Genomic DNA, 19,845 nt, shown 5'->3' with positions numbered 1-19,845 from the left:
GGTGAACATGATGTAGTCTACACAGAAATTGAAATAATGATGTACACCTGAAATTTATACAACGTTATAAACCAATGTTACCTCAATAAAAAAATAAACTTCAAAAAACAAACCAAAACAAAACAAACCGAAAATGTCATCCTTACCAGAACAATTACAATATATTGGACATCTCTGTGTCTTTGAGTTCTGGAGCATCCAACCTCTGTGTTCAGAGATATAATGCTATATATATTCTATTGCTTATGGGTTAAAGGTCAAAGTCCTTGGCATACCACATCAAGCCCCTCAAATTTAGCCTGCCCATCTTTCTAGGTTCCTTCTGTGCCTGTTGATCTCTATTCATGGAAGTCTCTCCCCTCCCTTGACAGCTTGGGGAAGACCTACTCCTTCAAGCTTCAGCTTGGGCTTATAGGAGAAAGGCCAAAGTCCTTGGCATGCCACAACCAGCCCTAGATCACATGCAGCCACTGCTGCTGACACAAGGCAAATATTCCGTCAGGAAAGGAGACTATGAAGACTAGAAGATTCCAAAATATCTCACTTTATTTCTGATTTTCTTTTAAACGATTTTAGATAGTTTATATGATTTCCCTGTAACTTTAAAATGAAGATTTTACTTTTATCTATCAAAAGTACTGGATGGATCAATGACCTAAATCTAAGAGCTAAAACCATAGAACTTTTGGAAGAAAATACAGGGATAAATCTTCATGACCTTGTTTTTGACAATGGATTCTTAGATATGATACCAAAAGCACAAGCAATGAAAGAAAAAAAAGATAAATTGGACTTCATCAAAATACAACCTTTTTTTGGGTAACTTTTTATTGAGATTATGATAGTTTACAACCTTGTGAAATTTCAGTTGTACATTATTGTTAGTCGTGTTGTAGGTGCACCACTTCCCCTTTTGTGCCCACCCCCACCCTCCCTTTCCCCTGGTAACCACTAATTTGTTCTCTTTGTCTACACGTTTAACTTCCACCTATGAGTGGAGTTATACAGAGATTGTCTTTCTCTATCTGGCTTCTTTCACTTAACATAATACCCTCAAGGTCCATCCATGTTGTGAATGGGATGATTTTATCCTTTTTTATGGCTGAGTAGTATTCCATGGTATATATACACCATATCTTCTTTATCTACTCATCAGTCGATGGGCACTTCAGTTGTTTCCATGTCTTGGCTATTGTAAATAATGCTGCAATGAACATAGGGGTGCATGAGGCTTTGGGAATTGCTAATTTCAAGTTCTTTGGATAGATAGCCGGTAGTGGGATGGCTGGGTCATATGGTATTTCTACAAAATAAAACTTTTAATGCATCAAAGGCTATTATCAAGAAAGTGAAACGTCAACTTACAGAATGGGAGAAAATATTTGCAAGTCATATATACATGATAAGAGTTTAATATTCAGAATACATAAAGAACTCCTAAAACTAAACGAGAGAAAGACAAACAACCCAGTTAAAAAATGAGCAAAGGACTTAAACCGATATTCATCAAAGAAGACAAACAAATGGCCAATACACACAGAAAAGATTCACAACAGCAGCAACTTTAGGAAAGTGCAAATCAGAAACCACAATAAGATACCACTTAATACCTACTAGGATGGGTCTAGTAATAATAATAATAGTAACAATAAACAATGGAAAATAAGTGTTGGCAAGGATGTGGAGAAGTTAGAACCCTTGCACATTGTTGGTGGGAATATAAAATTTGTGTGGCCACTGTGGAAAATGGTTTGGCTATTCTTCAAAAATCGAAACATAGAATTACCATATGACCTAGCAACACCACTCCAAGGTATATACCTCAAAAAATCACAAACAGGGATTCAAACGGATACTTGTATACCAATGTTCATTGCAGCATTATTCACAATGGCCAACAGGTGGAAACAACCCAAGTGTCCCTCCACAGACGAGTGGATAAACAAAATGTGGTCTACACATACAATGAAAGGTTATTCAACCATGATGAGGAATGAAGTTCTGACATGTGCCACAACACGACGAACCTTGAAAATATTGTGCTAAGTGAAATAAGCCAGACACAAAAGGACAAATATTGTATGATTCCACTCGTGTACCTAGAGTAGCCAAACTCATGGAGCCAGAAAGTAGAACAGAAGTGACCAGAGGCTGGGGGAGTGAGGAGGAAGAGTTATTGCTTAAAGGTTATTGTTTAGGAGTTTCTGTTTGGGGTGATAAAAAAGTTTCAGAAATAGATAATGGTGATGGTTGCGTGACATTGTGAATGTAATTAATGCCACTGAACTGTACACTTAAAAATGGCTAAAATGGCAAATTTTATGTTATATATACTTTATGTAAAATATACACATATATTAAAAAACCCTGGATTAATTATAAGACAATCCCCTCGCCCATTTGCTTCACTGGCCCTAAGATAACTCATTCTTAATTCCGTTTCAGGTTTTGAGTCCTTCTGGTTTTTTTAAGTCCTGATTACTGTTTTATCTAGGAATTCTCCTTTTCAGAGGCACATACAGAGTGCCCAGCATGCCAGGCATGTTTTACATGCTGTCCCTGAGGCTGTAAGCAGAATGATCATTTCTCTCTGTTACGCTGGAATTTTTAAGAATATAAACGTATTCAGGGTTACAAAATTTTAGGACTGTTGTTGAATGCTTCCCCTCTCCCAACTCAACATCTTAACAGAAATGAAAGTTTAAAGAAGACACAGAAAAATGGGTAGTGCAAATCTATGTCTTATTATTCAGGAAAAACCTTACTTACGCATTTTCAACTTTGCTAATATTGCCAAATTGCTCTCCAAAATAGCTGAACTGATTTATACTCCCACCAGCAAGATATGAGAGCTCTCGTGTTTCACATCTCCACCAACATTTGCTATTGACAGAGTATGCTCTGGGTTAAGGGTAGAGTGAGGGAGAGGACTGGATTTTTGCGTGCCTTGCGTTATTTATTTTTTTTAACTTTTGAATTGTATAACATATAGCCCAAAAAAGTGCTCATATCAGACATCCAGATCTAGGTAAATTATCACACAGTGAGCATGTGCATATGGCTGTCACTCAAGCTAAGAGTTTATACTTTTTGCCAATTTTATGGGGAACAGATAGTGTCTCATAATTTGTTTCCCTAGTTTCCGATGAGGCTGAGCATTTAACTTGACACTCAGATTTACTCTTTTGCGAATCCGTAACAGCAGGTAACATTTCTCGAACGCTTCCCCTGTGCCAGATCCTCTTCTGGTGCTTTGCTTTCACCAGGGCACTTAATCCTCACAGTGGTCCTATAGGAGATGCTATTATGATCTCTTCTTTACCGATGAGTACACTGAGGCAGTCACATGGCTAGTCACTTCCCATAGTCACATGCTTAGTCAGCAGTGAAGCCAGAATTTGAATCCGGATAGTCTGGCTCAGCATTTGTGCCTTTTCTCACTATGCTGTTAATGTACATCTTGCTGTATTCATATTGATTACTGCAGAACACATTACTCTTAAACTTAGCAGCTTACAACAGCAAAAATTTATTATCTCATATTTCTGAGTGCTAGAAATCTTGTGGCTTAGCTACGTTGTTCTGTGTCAGGATCACTCATGAAGTTTTAGTCAAGATATCAAGATGCTGGGGCTGTGGTCATCTGAAGACCTGACTGGGGTTGGAGAATCTGCTCTCAAGATGTGTCACTCTTATGGCTATTGGCTGGAGGCCTCAGTTCCTTGACACGAGACCTCAGTTTCTTGCCACATGGACCATTTCAAAGGGTTGTTTGAGTGTCCTCATGACATGGCAGTCAGCATCTTTTAAAGCAAGTAATCCAAGTGAGAGCAAAGAGAAAGTCATGATGCCTTATATGACTTAGTCTTAGAAATTACACACACACTATCATTTCCATCTTATTTTATGTCTTGGGCGTGAGTTACCAAAAATGCGGATCGCACTTAAGGAGAGAGGAATTAGCTCTATCTTTTGAAGGAGTATGGGCAAACTTTGTGGATGCATTTTACACCGCCACATGCATACTGCCTATATTCTTATGTTGGGTTTTTTGTTGTTTATTTTTACTTGGTCTAGTGTGACTCTGTATATATTCAACATATGCATTCTATGTTGAATATATGCATTGCAAATATTTTCTCCCAGTCTGTGGATTGCAATGAATTTACAGATTACTTTGAGGGAAACTGACTTCTTATGATATTGAGTCTTCCTATTCATGAATATAGTATGATTTTCTTCATAAAGTCCCTATACATCTCTTATAAAATTTATTCCTAATTATTCTTAAATTTTATATTTCCTAATTATTTTGTTGCTATAGTATAAGAATGTAACAGATTTTCGAATGTTGAGTTTATATCTAGCCATTTTTGTTGAGCTTTCTTGTTAAATTTTTGCCAATAAATTTTGGATTTTCTATGTAGTCAATCAGATTGACTAAATACTGGCAGTTCAGTTTCTTCCTTTCTAATCCTTGCGCCTTTTCTTTTTCTTGTCTTACTCCATTGTCTAGGACCTCCGATATAATAATGCACATACTCTTAAGAGAAATCCCTCTCTTAAGTACTTAACTAAAGAGAAATTCTTGCATGTGTGCATGAGGAGCCATGTACAAGAATTTTATAGTAGTGTTTATTTCTAGCTAATAAAAAGCAAACAAACAAAACTAACCAAACACCCTCCCGACCCCAAAATGAAAGCCAAAGCAAGAAAAAAAATCCAGAAATGGCAAAAATATTCATTAACAAGAAAATGAATGAATAAATAATGATATAGTCATTCACTGAAATATTATACAGCAGTGAAAATGAATGAATAAGACTACACGTATCAACCTAGATAAGTCTCCAAAATACAATAAGATAGAAAAATGCAAATTGCTGACAAATACACACAATATAACAACAATAGTATGTTAAAAATATGAAATAATATTATACATTGTATACCACACATACGTGAATTGGAAGGACAAGCAGCAATTGAACATGATATGTGCTATAGGAAGGGAATGTTAGGGGCTTCAGATTTATTTGTGTTGTATTTCTTTTGGATGGTGGTACATCAGTCTTGGTCATATTATATTTTTTCTAAGATGTCATATAAGGAAAAGAAAAAGAAAAAAGAGCTCCATAAATTTCAAAGTACTATGCAAACATAAGTAGTTGTCGAAGTGCAAAGATTAGTTGTGTGGGCTGTGCAGCGAGACTACTTGGGTTCAAATGCCGGTGCTCCCCCACTCATTATATAACCTTGGCCAAGTTCTGTGACTTCTCCATGCCTTGTTTTCCTCATCTATAAAGTGAAAATTAATAACATTACCTACCTTATAGGACAATTCACATGATAAGGCATAATGATAATGCACTTGAATCTCTTAGGCTCATCTTAGCACTGAATAATAGCAGCTGTTGAAACAACCTCCACAGCTGAGACAGACGTGCATTTCTGTGACATAAAGCAAGAGGCCACATTCTGACCTGCTCTGGTGATGAAGAAATGCTCTTGCAGTTGAGTGCCAGCCCAATTTTACTGGTGAGTACACAGGTGAATTTGTTAACACGGTGTATATATATGCTATACTTCAGACATGTAAGACAATTCAAATCCATCTGAGCATCCTATGTTTTTATTTGCTAAATCCGGCGACCCTGCGTGTGAGAGAAGGGCACTCCAGAGAGAGGACTCACGTGTGCAAAGTCATTGAGGGATGATAAGAGAAATGTGTCTTCGGGAAGTATCAAAGAGTTCAGTAGGCAGTAGCATCATGTGGGTGTGGGGGAAGCAGGTGTGCATATGTATTTTGTGTGGGGAAGCAACATGGAGAAAAGAAGTATGAAATAAAGCTGAAAACATAGGTAGAGTCCAGGTTTTTAAGCCTTATACCTTATACTAAGGAATTTGTGCTTTAATCTGTTGGCACTGGAGAAACGTCAAGAGGTTCAAGCAGACAGGAAAGTAACATGAGCAGATTTGTGTCTTAAAAGATCACCTGGGAGGCAGGATGGGTGAAAGCAAGAGACTGGAGGCTGTGGACCGGCAGCCACAGTCCACGTGAGAGAGGATGAAGCCTTAACTAGAACAACAACAGATGAGGAGCGCCCAGATTTACTTGACGCTCCGGAGCAGACTTGGCAGACTGGAGACAACTTGCAGTGGGCAGTGGGCAGTGGGCAGGGAGATGGAGGCGTTGAGGTGGATTCTGAGGTTAGCGCCTTGGCATTCGGGTGAGCAGTGATGTTATATTGAAAAGCACAGGCGAAGGAAGAGGTTTGGCAAGAGAGAGACAGTACATTCAGTTTTGAGCATGCGGAGGGGGCTTTTTTCTGGAGCAGAAGCAGGCTCCTGAAGAGCAGGCGCATAATTTCCCCTTAGGTGTGGGACACATCATTGTCGAATGGTGGCCGCAGCCATTCGATATTTGAGATTCCCTCTGGGAGCGAGGAAACGGAAGGGGAGCGTTTGAAGAGGCGGAAGGAGACCTGGAGAAAGAGGTGTCACAAAAGCCAAGTGAAGAGAGGGGTAACAGAAGGAGTGCCAATTATGAAATTAGCCGAGAGTTTAGGCCCAAGAGGCCACTGGCCAATTAGGGTCTCGCTGGTCATCTTACAGAGAGCTTCCACCCAAGTCCTGGAGGGAAGAAGGCAGAAGGACAGGTAAAGGCAAAATGATTGGAGCCCAGTAATTAGGCTCTTCTAAAAAGAGCATAATTCTCTAAGTAGAGAAAGAGACTCAGAAGAGGCTGGAGCAGATTAACATAAGATTATTCACGAGACACCAAGGCTGGCAATTTCCTTTCATTTGTTTTAACCTGTGCTCTGGTCGGAGAGGCCAGTTTCTCTCCATTTTGTTTCTGATCTTTGTTTTCCTCTTCCCATTGTTCTTCTGAGAAAACGATTCTATGGGTCTTTATTAATAATTTATTTTATACCCTAAATCAGAAATAAGACGTTTCTTCATTTTGCTGTGAAAATTCCCAGTTCTTAATAAATTGTTGAATTTTTCATGAGACTCTGCCTTGGGGAAAACCTATTCCATGATACAGTTCTTGAATGAGAAACACAAATGTAGACAATTACATAATTATAAGAAGACAATTTTACCTCTCCTGTACGACAATTTAAATCATTAGAACATGACATGATTTCACTAAAAAAAAAAAACGAGTCTCCTAACTCTCTGGTTCCTTGTTGTATCTCAGATCCAGGCATAGTGCCTTGCACTCAACAAATATTCATCAGTGAATTAAAGACATCACCCACTTGGTATTAATCACATGTTGCTTTGTATTGAAAATGAATATGTTTAGATCTCACTTCAAATGAGTACGTTTCTTAAGTGACTATGTTTAAGACTCCATCACCAGATTTTGGTATCCCTGAGGTCAGGATCTATAAATTTTCTCTCTTTGCAGCCCAGATCTGGAATTGCGTAGGTTCAACAATGCTGCTTGAATTGTGGAGCGAATCACATTAGCCATAAAATGGTAGCGCCTGTATGTGTATTTACAGCTAATACTAACTAAAACCGTCCTGCAGGTTTTTTGTGGGTCCCCTTTATCAGGATAAGGATGCTGCCTTTTGGTCCTAGATTGACAAGTTAAAAAAAAAATGAATGGTTGCTGAATTTTATCAAGTGTTCTTTCTATAGGTGATCATGTTTTTTCTCCTTTGTTAACGTGGTAAATGATGTTAACTGTTTGCCTAGTGCTAAACTGATCTTTACTTATGGAATAAAACTAACTTGGTCAAGAGAGTTTTTTGTTTGTTTTATTTTGAATGAGTTTGTTTTATTTTTTGCAGTGCTGGATTCAGTTTGCTAATATTTTTTAACCAACTTTATGGAGGAATAATTACATAAAATACACCCATTTTAAGTACACAGTTGAGGAATTTTGACAAATATATAATCTGTGTAACCAACACCACAATCAAGATAAAAAGCTTTTCCACGACTCCCTTTAGCTTTCCAGTCAATGTCCTCCACCCCTGGAGGGGAATCCAGTGGTCTCTTTTCTATCATTAGAAATGAGATTTTTTCTTTCCTAGAAAGAAAATATAAATGGAAAATTTCATATAAATGGAATCATATAGAATGTACTCTCTCACTCAGTATAATGCTTTTGAGAGGCATCCATGTCACGCATATCAGGAGTTTGTTTCCTCTTATTGATGAGTAGTATGCCATTGTCAAGATACACTACAATTTGTTTATCCATTGAAGGGGATCAGAAGATGCCACCTCAAAACATGCCACTTTGGCATAGGGATTATTTTGATACAATTGAGAAACCATAGATACAGAAAGAACTCTCTGTCCTCCTCTTGTCCGCCTAAAAGCAGGGCATAAATTTCCTAAATTTCTCTTTGTGAAGGTGTTCCCCCCGTCTCCTCCTGTATCAGGAGGGGAAAAACAACCCTTATCACCAGAGACAGAAAGTTGGCACTGCGATGGGTCTGCATAACACATCTTACTAAAATACCCTTCATCTTCCATTATTTTTCCCCATATGTTTACTTTCCCACAATTTACCGCCCCTAGAAGCCCAACCTCCCTTTCCTTTGTCTTGCCAGTTCTCCACAATTATCACCCTTTGTTATGATGGTATATGAGCCCCAAATCTGATCACCCCTTTGAGTTACTCATGACTGAGTTCTCCCATGTGTATACGCATAAACTCTGTTTTTTTCCTCCTATTAATCTTTCTTTTGTTAGTTTAATTTGCAGGCCCTAGCCACTGAATCTAAGAAGGTAGAGGAAAAGTGTGTTTTCTCCCCTAAACCATTACTTTTTGACAGGTACTTGAGTTTCTTAGGTTTTAGCTATTGTGAATAAAGTTGCTATAAATATTTATATATATATATCTTTATGCAAACAAATCATTTCTCTTGAGTAAATATCTAGGAGTAGAGTTACTGGGTCATGTGGGTAGTATATGTTTAGCTCTTTTAAAAACTGCCCAAGTGTTTTCTAATTACTTGTGCCTTACATTCTCACCAGCAGTGTATGAGAAGTCCAGTTACTCCGCATCTTCTCTGACACTTAATATTGGCAGACTTTAGTTTTAGCCATTACTGGGTGTGCAGTGGTATCTTTCATTGTGCTTTTAATTTGTAGGGATATTGAGCATCTTTTCATGTGCGTATTGGTCATTCATATATCTTCTTTTGTGATTACTCATATATACATTTTGTGGCTAGCATATGTCAGAAGCGTTGTTGTGAACTTTGTATACGTATCCTCAGGAGACATCAGGGGATGGCAGCCTGATCTTTTGGATGGACAGTCACGTTCCTCATTTGTGGTCAATAAGAATCTATGTGGTGTTCCTTTAGTACCACATGAATGTCCAGTTCCCCATCAATCATTCACCTAATGCTGTTTTTTTTTGAGGAAGATTAGCCCTGAGCTAACATCTGCTGCCAATCCTCCTCTTTTTGCTGAGGAAGACTGGCCCTGAGCTAACATCCATGCCCATCTTCCTCTACTTTATATATGGGATGCCTACCACAGCATGGCTTGAGAAGCAGTGCCATGTCCGCACCCAGGATGCGAATCGGTGAACCCCGGGCCACCGAAGCCGAATGTGAGAACTTAATCACTGTGCCACTGGGCCAGCCCAACCTTGCAAGGATTTTTTGAGAAGCAAAGCTTACGAAATATGCAGAAATAGGGTTAGAAGAAACAGATAGAAAGATGTTTTTATAGAATCAGAAAGTAGTGCTAAATACTCCTTCTTCTTTCAGTATTTTATATCGTCAACAGAGTTAACCTGTCAGCATGTGGTGCTCCCACCAGACGTCCTCTGCCCACCCTCAAAACCGAACCCACCTGACTCCAGAATGTCTTTTGTAATTAAAAAAATTGATATATACAAAAGATTATGTATAACATCAATATTAGTTATCAAGCATGATAATATAATGAATACTGTGTACCTATCACCCAATCCAAGAACTAAAATATTACCAAAAACTTGTATCGGCCTTTCCCTACCACAGTTTCCTAGCTTTCACCCTCAGAGCCTCCTTTTTAAGTGAAAATATGGTTTTAGCTCTGACGTAGGCCCGTTTCAGAACTGTACTGCTCATCTTTGCTTGTTTTCAGCACTATATCAATGACATGTAGCCTCCTGTCTCTTGCCTTTCCCTCCTCAACATTATGTTTCTAATATTTACCCATATTATGTGTAGCAGTGGTTAATTTTCTCTGCAATATCATGTTGCGTCATGTGGATTTACCACAATTTATTTATCTTTTATTCCTGTTGCTGGCCACTTGGGTTGTTGCTAGTTTTTTGCTATTGCAGACATTGCTAAGGGTCTTGTATATGTCTCCAGAACGCAAGTGCCACTTGGAAATATTTCTTTGGAGTATATGACCAGGAATGAGATTACTGGGTTGCAGGGTATATGAGTGTTCAACTTTGCAAGATAGTGCCAGACAATTTTCCAAAGTGGTTGTCCTAATTTACACTCTACCAGCCATTGCTCCACATTATGTCCAATAGGTGATCCTGTCAAATTTCCAAATTTTGCCAAACTGGGTATAAAATTGTGTCTCATTAAAATGCCAGTTTGCATTTCTGTAAATCCTAGTGAAGTCAGCATTTTTTTTCATATTTGTATAGGCCGTGTATGTTTCCTCTTCTGTGAAAAGCCTGCTCCTTGCAATTTATTTTTTCCACTGCCACTTCTAATGGATGCATAATAACCCACCATATGGTCAAAATATAATTTAATCAGTCCTCTGATTAATATTTTTCAATATTTTGTTATAAATTAAGCTGACATGATAATCTTTGTGTACATCCATGATTATTTCTTTCAAATAAATCTTAAAAGTGGAACAGGTTGAGGTGGCAGATATGCTCATTTTGGAAGAGGTTTTGGTCCACGCTGACAAATTACCTTCTGAAATGGTGTCAATCTACATGGAGGGGTTTTTCTTTTAAACCCATGAAAAATCTAAGCAGCTGTATGGCCTTTGACAAAGTTACTGTAAAAGAGGAAAAGCCTGAAGATATAGGAAGGTCCTGGGAGAAGCTGGAGGGGGATGAGGTCAGGCTTCTGACATCTTTTCAGAGCAAGGTGGGAAGTATGCACGAGTTTAGAGGTGAGTGTGTGAGTGTGTGCATCAGGGAGCAGAACCACTAGCAGATGTGTACAAAGGGATTTGGCCTATCCAATTATGGGAGCTGGTTAAGTGCTCTCTGTAAGGCTGTTATCCTGTGTCTGCTGATGCCAGAGCTTGCAGTGCATGCAGCAGGCAGTCAGGAATGGAAGATAGGTGGAAAGTTGCAGGCTGGACCCCACAAGCACGAGCGAGAGCCCACAGGACAGAATGAAACCAGAGTCGGTTCTTGTTTCCTCCGACCTCAGTGGTGTGGACATCCTAGGGAAACCTAGGACCTTTGTCAAAGAATTAAATGCACACACCTGGCTCAGGGGTCAGAGACACTGAAGTGGGGGAGGGAGAGGGGAGTAGCTGCAGGTCCAGCTGCTGCTTAGCACCCTCCAGGTGAGTCAGCAGATTAGCTACACATGTGTGAGAGAAGGCACGGATTTACAGCTGTGGGCACGGAACAGCGTCAGAGGGGCTTTCTCCTGTCTTCTCTCATTCATCCTCACAACAGCCCTGTGAAGTGCCAAGTGTAATCGTTTCTAATCTACAGATGAGGAAAACGAGATTCCGGAGGGAAAGTGGCCTGCTCAAGTCATTTATCCAGGGAGCGATGGAGTTGAAACTGCTTTGAGTCAGCCAATTTTTCCTTTATAGGATCGACTACCCTAGGATACATTTTGAGTTCTAATTCACGCAGGGTCCCCACGACCTGTGTTTGCTCAAGCTGGCCTTTGCTATATTAGGGATAAAGAAAGAGATAGATGAATTTGTTATAGTTTAAATATGACAAGTCTTTTTAATAGGAATCTAGACTTTTGCGGCTTATTTTAGCGACATGGGCAATTTAATGGAAATGTATATGAAATAATTTAGCTTTTTCGGAAAATAAAGTGGGAATGTTAAGGTACATCGTATTGATCTTTGACTTCTTTTGATTTTAGTTGATGAGAAATTCCTTTTAGTGAAAATGAAAATGTCCGGCTTAGAACTTCTGCTCTTGAGAAATGGATGTGGGGATGCTGAAAAGAGTGATTTAAAATATAAGGTCAGTCCTGGTTGCTTCAAATAGTAAATGGTATGAAAAGAAAGGGAAGTGAACTCTTGCAAATTACATTCTCTGGAAGCAGACGCTGAGAAACAGTTAGGGTGCAAGATGATAAATAAGGATCAACACCTGTGAAGGGGAGGTGCCAGGAAGCAGAGGGAAGAGGCCCACTGTGCCGCAGGCTCACGGGCTGGAGGTTGCGCACCTTTGCTGAGAGGAAAGTGTCCCTGCAGATGACATTAGAAGCGCTGCTCAAGACTGGTACTTAGTGCCCGCGGTGGATCCGCCTGGGGCGGCGAGCTGGGCTTGGAAGCGAGCTGCGAGACCAGCTGGTGTAAGTGGCTTCGTGGTTAGCCCAATCAACTTTGGTTTATTCCCAAGGCCTTAGTGTCTCTTCAGAAGCTCTTTTCGCTGCTCATCACCATGCTCGGAAACAGCATCGAGGGTTCCAGACACGAGAACATCAGTAATAAGCTGACACTTGAAGCGCTTTCAGATGGTTTTGCTCTGGGCTGCGCCGCGGAGGTGCTGGGAACCAGGCTTTGAAATTGAAGTACAAGGCTGGGCGCACGCGCTGACCCGGAAAATTTGCGGAAGGATTGGGAATTGAGGGTATGCATAAGTTTTCAGTATGTTTATATGAAAAACTTTCCACGTGATACACTCTACCTTCTCCATTATCACTTTGTCACAGTAATGTTTATTCCTGCCACACTACTACCTATTTCCTGCTTCCCAACATTCCTCTAAGAAGCTCCTTATACTCTTGCCCAGTGAGAGAGGTAAATATGATGTAAAGGCTGGAAGTTCCCAGCAGGAAGTGCCGAGGGCCCGCGGTGCTAATGTGGTTTCAGCTTCTCTTAGGACGTGAGCTTTTTGAGGCCTCCGTGGGTGAAGTCTTGGTTTCCTTGAAGGCCGTTTAGTTCCCAGACTCACCTGGGGATGCCCGACTCATTGTGCAGAAGAGAAACTAAACCAGTTTAAAGTCCCAAACCACATCCCCTGGCTCCTGATCTTTCTTTTTTGGTTTTCTTGTGTCAGTTATCATTTGGCTTCAGATGGATTGAGTGGAATCTTGTCCCTTCACTGTTCCCTGGCAAGCCCCGGCAGCTTGGCCCCAGCTTCCTCCTCCCTGCTTTAGCCAGCAGCCTCTCTCCCTCCCTCCCTCCCTCTGCATTTCTGTGGTTTCCCTTCCTCCTCCTTCAGTCATCTGTGAGGCTGCTACGTGCCAGGCCTCGTGCTAGGACCTGGGAATAGGAGATGAATAAAACGTGGTTCCCAAGTCGTCAGCAGTGAACCGGGAGAGACAGAAATTTGTAGTAGCTCGTGGTGAATAACTCTTTCCTTATCCTCTGGTGGTTTTTTTCAGTGCAATGGCACCAATTTTCTTCTGATTGAGCATATTCCTGGACCAGCTTTAGTCAAATGCATAGGTTAGCAATAGATCTTAGTCCTCATTATTATTGTTATCAGGCCCCAAATCAAAGGCTTTTAAATGCCTCCAACTCACAGAGCCCGTGGTTATCAGTGAAATGTGGATAGGAAGCACTAACCTCATGGAAAATTATAAAGTTATTTAAAAATAATTTTGATTTTAGTTTTTCTTGTTGTATTACTAAAAAACCCATCTCCCTACTGGATTAATTTGCAGCAAATCCAGGATATTATATGTGTTGTACGTGTAACTATGATATATTTATAAATACCCATAATTATGGCTACATGCAAACATAACAATGTTTCAGTATATACAGTCGGGCTGCAAAATGACATTTCGGTCAACAATGGACCGCATATACGATGGTGGTCCCATAAGAGTAGTACCATATAATGCAGGTGTGTAGTAGGCTATACCATCTAGGTTTGTGTAAGTACAGTCTATGGTGTTCACAGAATGAAATCGCCTAACCACACATTTTACAGAACATATCCCCATCATTAAGCCACGTGTGACTGTATTTCTAAAAGATAAGGACTCTTTAACAAGTAACAACAATACCATTATCAGACCTAAAAATTTAGCAGCAATTCCTTAAAGTTGTCAAATTTCACTGATTTTATCATAAGCTTTTAGTTTGATAGTTGGCTGGTTTGAATTAGGACCTTTTGATAGGTCTGTATGTTGCAGTTGGTCAGGGTGCCTCAAGTCTTTTTTAATCTACAGATTTCCCCTCATGCTCTTTATTTTTCCTTGCAGTTTATTTATTTGAAGAAACTGGGTAATTTATCCAATTTCACAGTTTGGATTTTGCCAATTGCTTTCCCCGAGATGTTTAACATGTTCATCTGTTCTCTGTATTTCCGTAAAACTGATAGTTAGATCTAAAGATTTAGGCCCGAGTTTAGGGCAGAAATGCCTCGGGGGGGGGGGGGTGTACCTCTATCAGGAGACACGAATCGCTCAGTTCTCTCTGTGATGTGAGCAACCTTGATGATTCCTACCTCCATCCATTAGCTCGTTAGAGTTGCTAAATGGTAATAGTGTAATTCTGTTATTACGTCTTACGGTTTAGCTAGAATACGTTTTATAAAGAGAAACTTCTCATCAACGGTTGGTTACCCTGAAATGCAGTTCGTACAGGAAAGGAAGAATAGAGGCTTGATCCTTTCCCTGAAGAGTTTGAAAGAATTTAAACACGGTGAAGATTTCAGAGCCTATAGTCCTCCTTTCCTACCTGGTTTTCTCCTTTTTCTTTTGGTTCCTCTGAAATCTAGAGTTTCTGTTTTTTTTTCTCTAATCTGACGTCGTGGGGCTTTCAAGAAAGAGCTGCAGCCTCATTTACACCAAAGTCAGATGACTAAGAACAGCTTACAGTGTGATGACTCCAGAGAGATTTTCGATTTAACTTCATCAGTGTCTTAGAGAAATGACATGGAGCTTGTTGGATAAGAATAACATTTCTATGTGCTTACTATTATGTGCCAGCTACCATAATAAATGATTTACACGTGTTGTTTCATATAATGCCCACAAGAACCTTATGAGTTTAAGGTCCTCGTGTTATCTCCATTTAACAGGTGTGGAAAACGAGGCTCAGGTTGTTTAAATAACTTGCCGGCTAAACAGTGGCAGAGGTGAAGCTAACACCTGGCTTGTCTGGCTTCAAAGCCAGGGCATGGGGTCTGCCTTTCTGATATAATTGCAGGCATGTTGAACAAGGAGAGGAGGGGATGGCTGTGAAGCTTGAAATCATCCACTTGACAGCAGGAAGTTACTCACTGTGTCAGTGTGGAAGGCAGAGCCTGGCAATCACCCACAAAACCGAAGATTGGTCCCCACGATCGTTAACGGTAGAAGTGGACTCTGCCACTTTAGCGATGGTGAGGCTTCTGCCCCGTCAGGATCCTGTTTACTTTTCCAGCTCCTGCTCCCTCTGGTTGACTTGTTCCAGCCACGCTGGCCTTTTTCCGGCTCCTCAGACATGCCAAGCTCCTTTCCGTCTCGGGGATTTGCATGTCCTCTTCTTCCCCTGGATCTTTACATGCCTGGCTCCTTCTTGACATTCAGGTCTTGGCTTAAATGTCACTCTCACAGAGACATTTCCCCTGGCTGCTGTATCTAAAGTAGGCTCTCCCTACCTCCCGGTCACTCTCTTTCCCAAGTCTTAGTGTCTTTTCCAGCTCTTATTACCATCCGAAGGTATGTTCTGTCTTTCCCTACTAGACCGTAGGGAGAACATGGCCAATTCTGTTCGCTGCTGGAGTCTGGAGCCTGGCACGCACTAGGCGCTCAGAAAGCCTTTGTTGAATGAATGAATCAGTTCAGGCATTCTTTTCTTGTTGCACCCTACATGGAGGCCTGTCTCACAAACCTAAACCCATGGCTGCTGGCTCCAGTTAACCACAAGTCCTGCCATTGCTGTTATAACTGCTCTTCCATCTATGAAAGTCAAGGGTGCCTGCCTTTTGTATTTATAAAGCAAAGCTTAAGAAAAATGGTGAGATTTAGTTCCAGTTATGAATTAGGCTGAGGTCCAAGATGATTCATATTTTAACTAAAACCTGTTTGCTTGAGCTTCGTCTGTTTCCTCTGACATAAGATTGATTGTGGTGGGAAAAGGAAAGTGGGGGCACATGTGTTCAGGTTACTTTTCATAGCAGATCAACCACTTCTCAGCTGAAATCCAGCATCTGTCTTAGTCAGCTTGGGCTGCTATGACAAAATACTGTAGACTGGTGGCTTAAATAACAATTTATTTCTCATGGTTCTGGAGGCCGGAAGTCCAAGATCAAGGTGTTGCAGACGTGGTTCCTGGTGGGAGCTGTCTTCTTGGCTTGCAGATGGCCACCTTCTTGCTGTGTCCTCACATGGCGGAGAGAGAAAGAAAGAACACTAGATTAGCCTCCTCCTCTTACAAGGTAACTAATCCCATCATGGGAGTCCCACCTTCATGACCTCATCTAAACCTAATTGCCTCCCAAAGGCCCTGCCTCCAGATGCCATCACATTGGGGGTTAGAGCTTCAACCTACGAATTTCAGGGGGACACATTGAGTTCATAACAGCATCTCTCAAATCCTTCTGTCTTGGTATGAACACTGAATGCCTCTAGGTGAAAGAAAATTATGACAGAAATGGAAGCATCTCAGACATTCTTCCAAAATTGAATGGCAGAAGCTCCTGATGGCCTAGAGAATGGAATCTGAAGCCTATGGGTTTGCGTTAACCAGTGGCTTGGAGATGGTTCATAGGGCATGCAAACTATAGTCCTAGAGTCACCTGTATCAAAGTCACCTGGGGGGACTGTTAAACTGCAGATTGCTCAACCACGGTCAGACCTGCTGAATCAACATCTTGGGGGATGGGGCTGCCGGTCCCCATTTTGACAAACGCCCAGGTGTATCTTATGCTCCCTACAGTTTGATAACCACAGCCATTAAGAAATGAGATTGTACTTGATCACAACCTACTTGTCCTCAGGAGCCTGAGGTATATCCCCACAAACAAAGCTGTCAGCACTCACGAGCCATGAGTTTTGGAATCCGTGGGTCCCACCTCAGATTTCCACTGTGGTAGTGTTGGTGTGGTCTGGACATCCGAAGTTTTACAAACTTATGTGTGCCAAGGGTAACTGTTGCTTGAAAGGGCCTTAATCACATCACCATTTCACTCAGGGGATTTTTAGCTTCTGGCCTACCTACTTTCTGTTTCACAGCAGTCTGAAAGCAAGACTTCCTGACTGACGGGTCTAACAAGAGAGATCTCCAGACTTCCTGGGTGCCTCCCCCTCACAGGAACTCCCTTTGCTCTTCTAGATGTTGCCTTTAGTTTTTTACTTGAGGAAGGGTGTAGTTTGTCCTCAACTTGCTGTAAACAGTGTTTATTATTCAAAGTATTAGTTGGCCTCAACCATCTCTCTCTGTGTCTATTCGTGTCTCTCTGGGTCTTTCTCTGAAAGCTTTTTCCTCACCACTAATTCATCCTTTTTCTTTTCTCCCCCTGCTCATGTGACTCCTTCCTATCCTTCAAGAACCAATTCAAGTCTGTCTTCATCCACTAAACTTCCATCTTCCTCAGGCATCTTCCCTCCCTTGAATTCCCAAAGTAGGGTACCATATTTAGTAGTCAGTGGTGTTCTTGCTATGATGTGATTTGAAGACGAAGAGCCTGAATGGTACTTTCATTGAGTGCCTGGTAAGCACCTAGTAAGTTCAGGTTGATTGATTATCGATTGGATTGTTAAGTGAATGTTGCAGAAGAGTTGGGATGGATGCAGCTGGGTTGATGACCGGCATTATAGCTTATGAAGGAGGGAAGTTCAAAAGGAGACATGACAAAGTTTCTAGTCTGTTTTTATACTATTGATGGGAGGATGGGTTTTTGGCAGCTCCAGACTTATTAGTCTACCCAATATATTTAAAAACAGGTCGTATCCTAGAAACAAATCTTTATGCCTTTACTTCCTGAAGTCTTGTAGTGAGGCAATACCAACTGCATTTATGAAACTGTTTTTCAGACACTAAAGGAAACGAGAGAAACAAACATTCTTCTAAACTTTTTAGAAAACTTTAGAAAGGAAATGAAAATGAGTTCCTGAAATTTTCTTGTTCCATCGTAAGGAGTTTTAGACACTTTTCTGCAAAATTCTGTCCAGATAAATTTCTTTGGATCTAATGAAAATTAAATCTAATTTTCACCTTATGCTTAATGTCGTTGAGCGGTGACTGAAGAATTTCCTGGTAACTACTTTGAATGTAAAAACTGGCATGTTGTCAGGCATCTTCTCATGACTGCCTTCACTCAAGGAGGGAGGAGGGAAGCCAACTGAGGGGCGAAGTAAACATCTTAAAAGTCCCGTATTTTTCTCTTCCACGATTGTAGACTGCAGCCTTGAGTCAGTACTTAAGGATCCTACAGAGATGGCGCTGTCCGTGATATCATTCTAGCCTCTCCCTGAAAGCACGAACTGTTCTGTTCCCCTGTATGTTTCTACGTGGGTCACCAAGTAATTACTCTTGAGAGAAATAGGATTGAAAATGTTCTTTACTCACGTCTTACCACTTCCCCCACTACCAGGAATCTTACTTGTTGTGTGTGGATCCATCATTCTGGAAACACCCTGTGAGGCCTTGCCAGCACTGTGCACATGGACATTTCCTTGGAGAGCCAGCAGGGGTCAGCTGGAACACCCACTGCTCTGGCTTGTCCTGTTGGCCTCTTCTCTCGCCAAGACCAGGGCAGCACAAGGAGCCATTCGTTGGCTCCCTGAGCTGAGACAAAGCAGTTTCTCAGTCTTCAGAGATATTTTATGTCCCTTCCCTACCTTTTTGCCTGGCCATCTGCTTTGCACCACACACCCCTAGGCATTCACTCTTTCCTGGGCTTGGTACTGATCCTTCCCCCCAAAAAATGCCTAAGCGAAAACCACAAACCATGTCTCTTTCCCACTGGAACAGAAATCTCCTGTTTATTTTACATTTAAGCTCTACAGCAATTAATTTTGCAATTTTATCCGTGTTAACATGCTGTTGCCTCTCTCTTGCCGTTCATCAACCTTGACTCTGGTGGTGGGGAATTCCCGCTTGGGTCCTGGTGGGACCAGGAGAGGAGGGTAAGAAAGGCGCAGAGGAGAGAACTCCCAGGAGCAATCCTATGACTCGCTAAAGGGTTTGGCTGTCCTCATCCGGAGAGAGTGAAAATCCATATGCCTCAGGGGCCCAGCTCCCTTCCTTGGGTGTGTCGTGATGGAATTGCTGGTGCTGTGACTTGCCAAAAGGGTCACGCATTGTGAGGACTGTTCATCTTTCAGTGGAAGTTCTCAGGGGGCTATTTTACTCAGACATCTCTTACCCCAAATCCTCAAAACAGGACCAGCTACATAATTTGTGGGCTGCAGTGCAAAATGAAAATACAGGTACCCATATTCAAAAATTAAGGAATGTGGAAGTCGGCGATGACAGAGCCTTAAACCAAGCACAGACCCCTGTGAGCATGGAGTCCTGTGTGACTGCAGAAGTTGGACAGCAACGAAGCTGGCCATGCCCCCAAACATACACAGGACAAGCTCTTCTTTGTGCTGGACCAGGGGATTAACGTGAGGACTTCCCATTTCTGACTCCTTCCCTGTCCTCGAGAACCAGGGTCCTGGAGGGTGACAGATACAGAGGGGGAGTGAGTGCGTTTTTTGTTCAGAAGTACAGGACGTACACTGTTTTAGCTCCTGGAGACTCTGC

The 19,845-nt window shown here is 41.3% G+C and overlaps 1 long non-coding RNA gene across 1 annotated transcript in view; it reads left to right on the top strand.

Annotated features, from left to right (window-relative positions):
* The window catches only part of LOC138915510 (uncharacterized), a 47,421-nt gene that overhangs the window by 17,241 nt on the left and 10,335 nt on the right, over positions 1-19,845 (top strand). The window contains exon 3 of the long non-coding RNA XR_011421540.1: positions 5,385-5,538. This is a non-coding gene — a long non-coding RNA (uncharacterized lncRNA). The remainder of the gene's footprint in view (positions 1-5,384; positions 5,539-19,845) is intronic.

Source organism: Equus caballus, chromosome 9 (assembly GCF_041296265.1).
Source record: "Equus caballus isolate H_3958 breed thoroughbred chromosome 9, TB-T2T, whole genome shotgun sequence".
NCBI classification, from domain to species: domain Eukaryota; kingdom Metazoa; phylum Chordata; class Mammalia; order Perissodactyla; family Equidae; genus Equus; species Equus caballus.
This window is presented reverse-complemented; position numbering and strand designations above follow the sequence as displayed.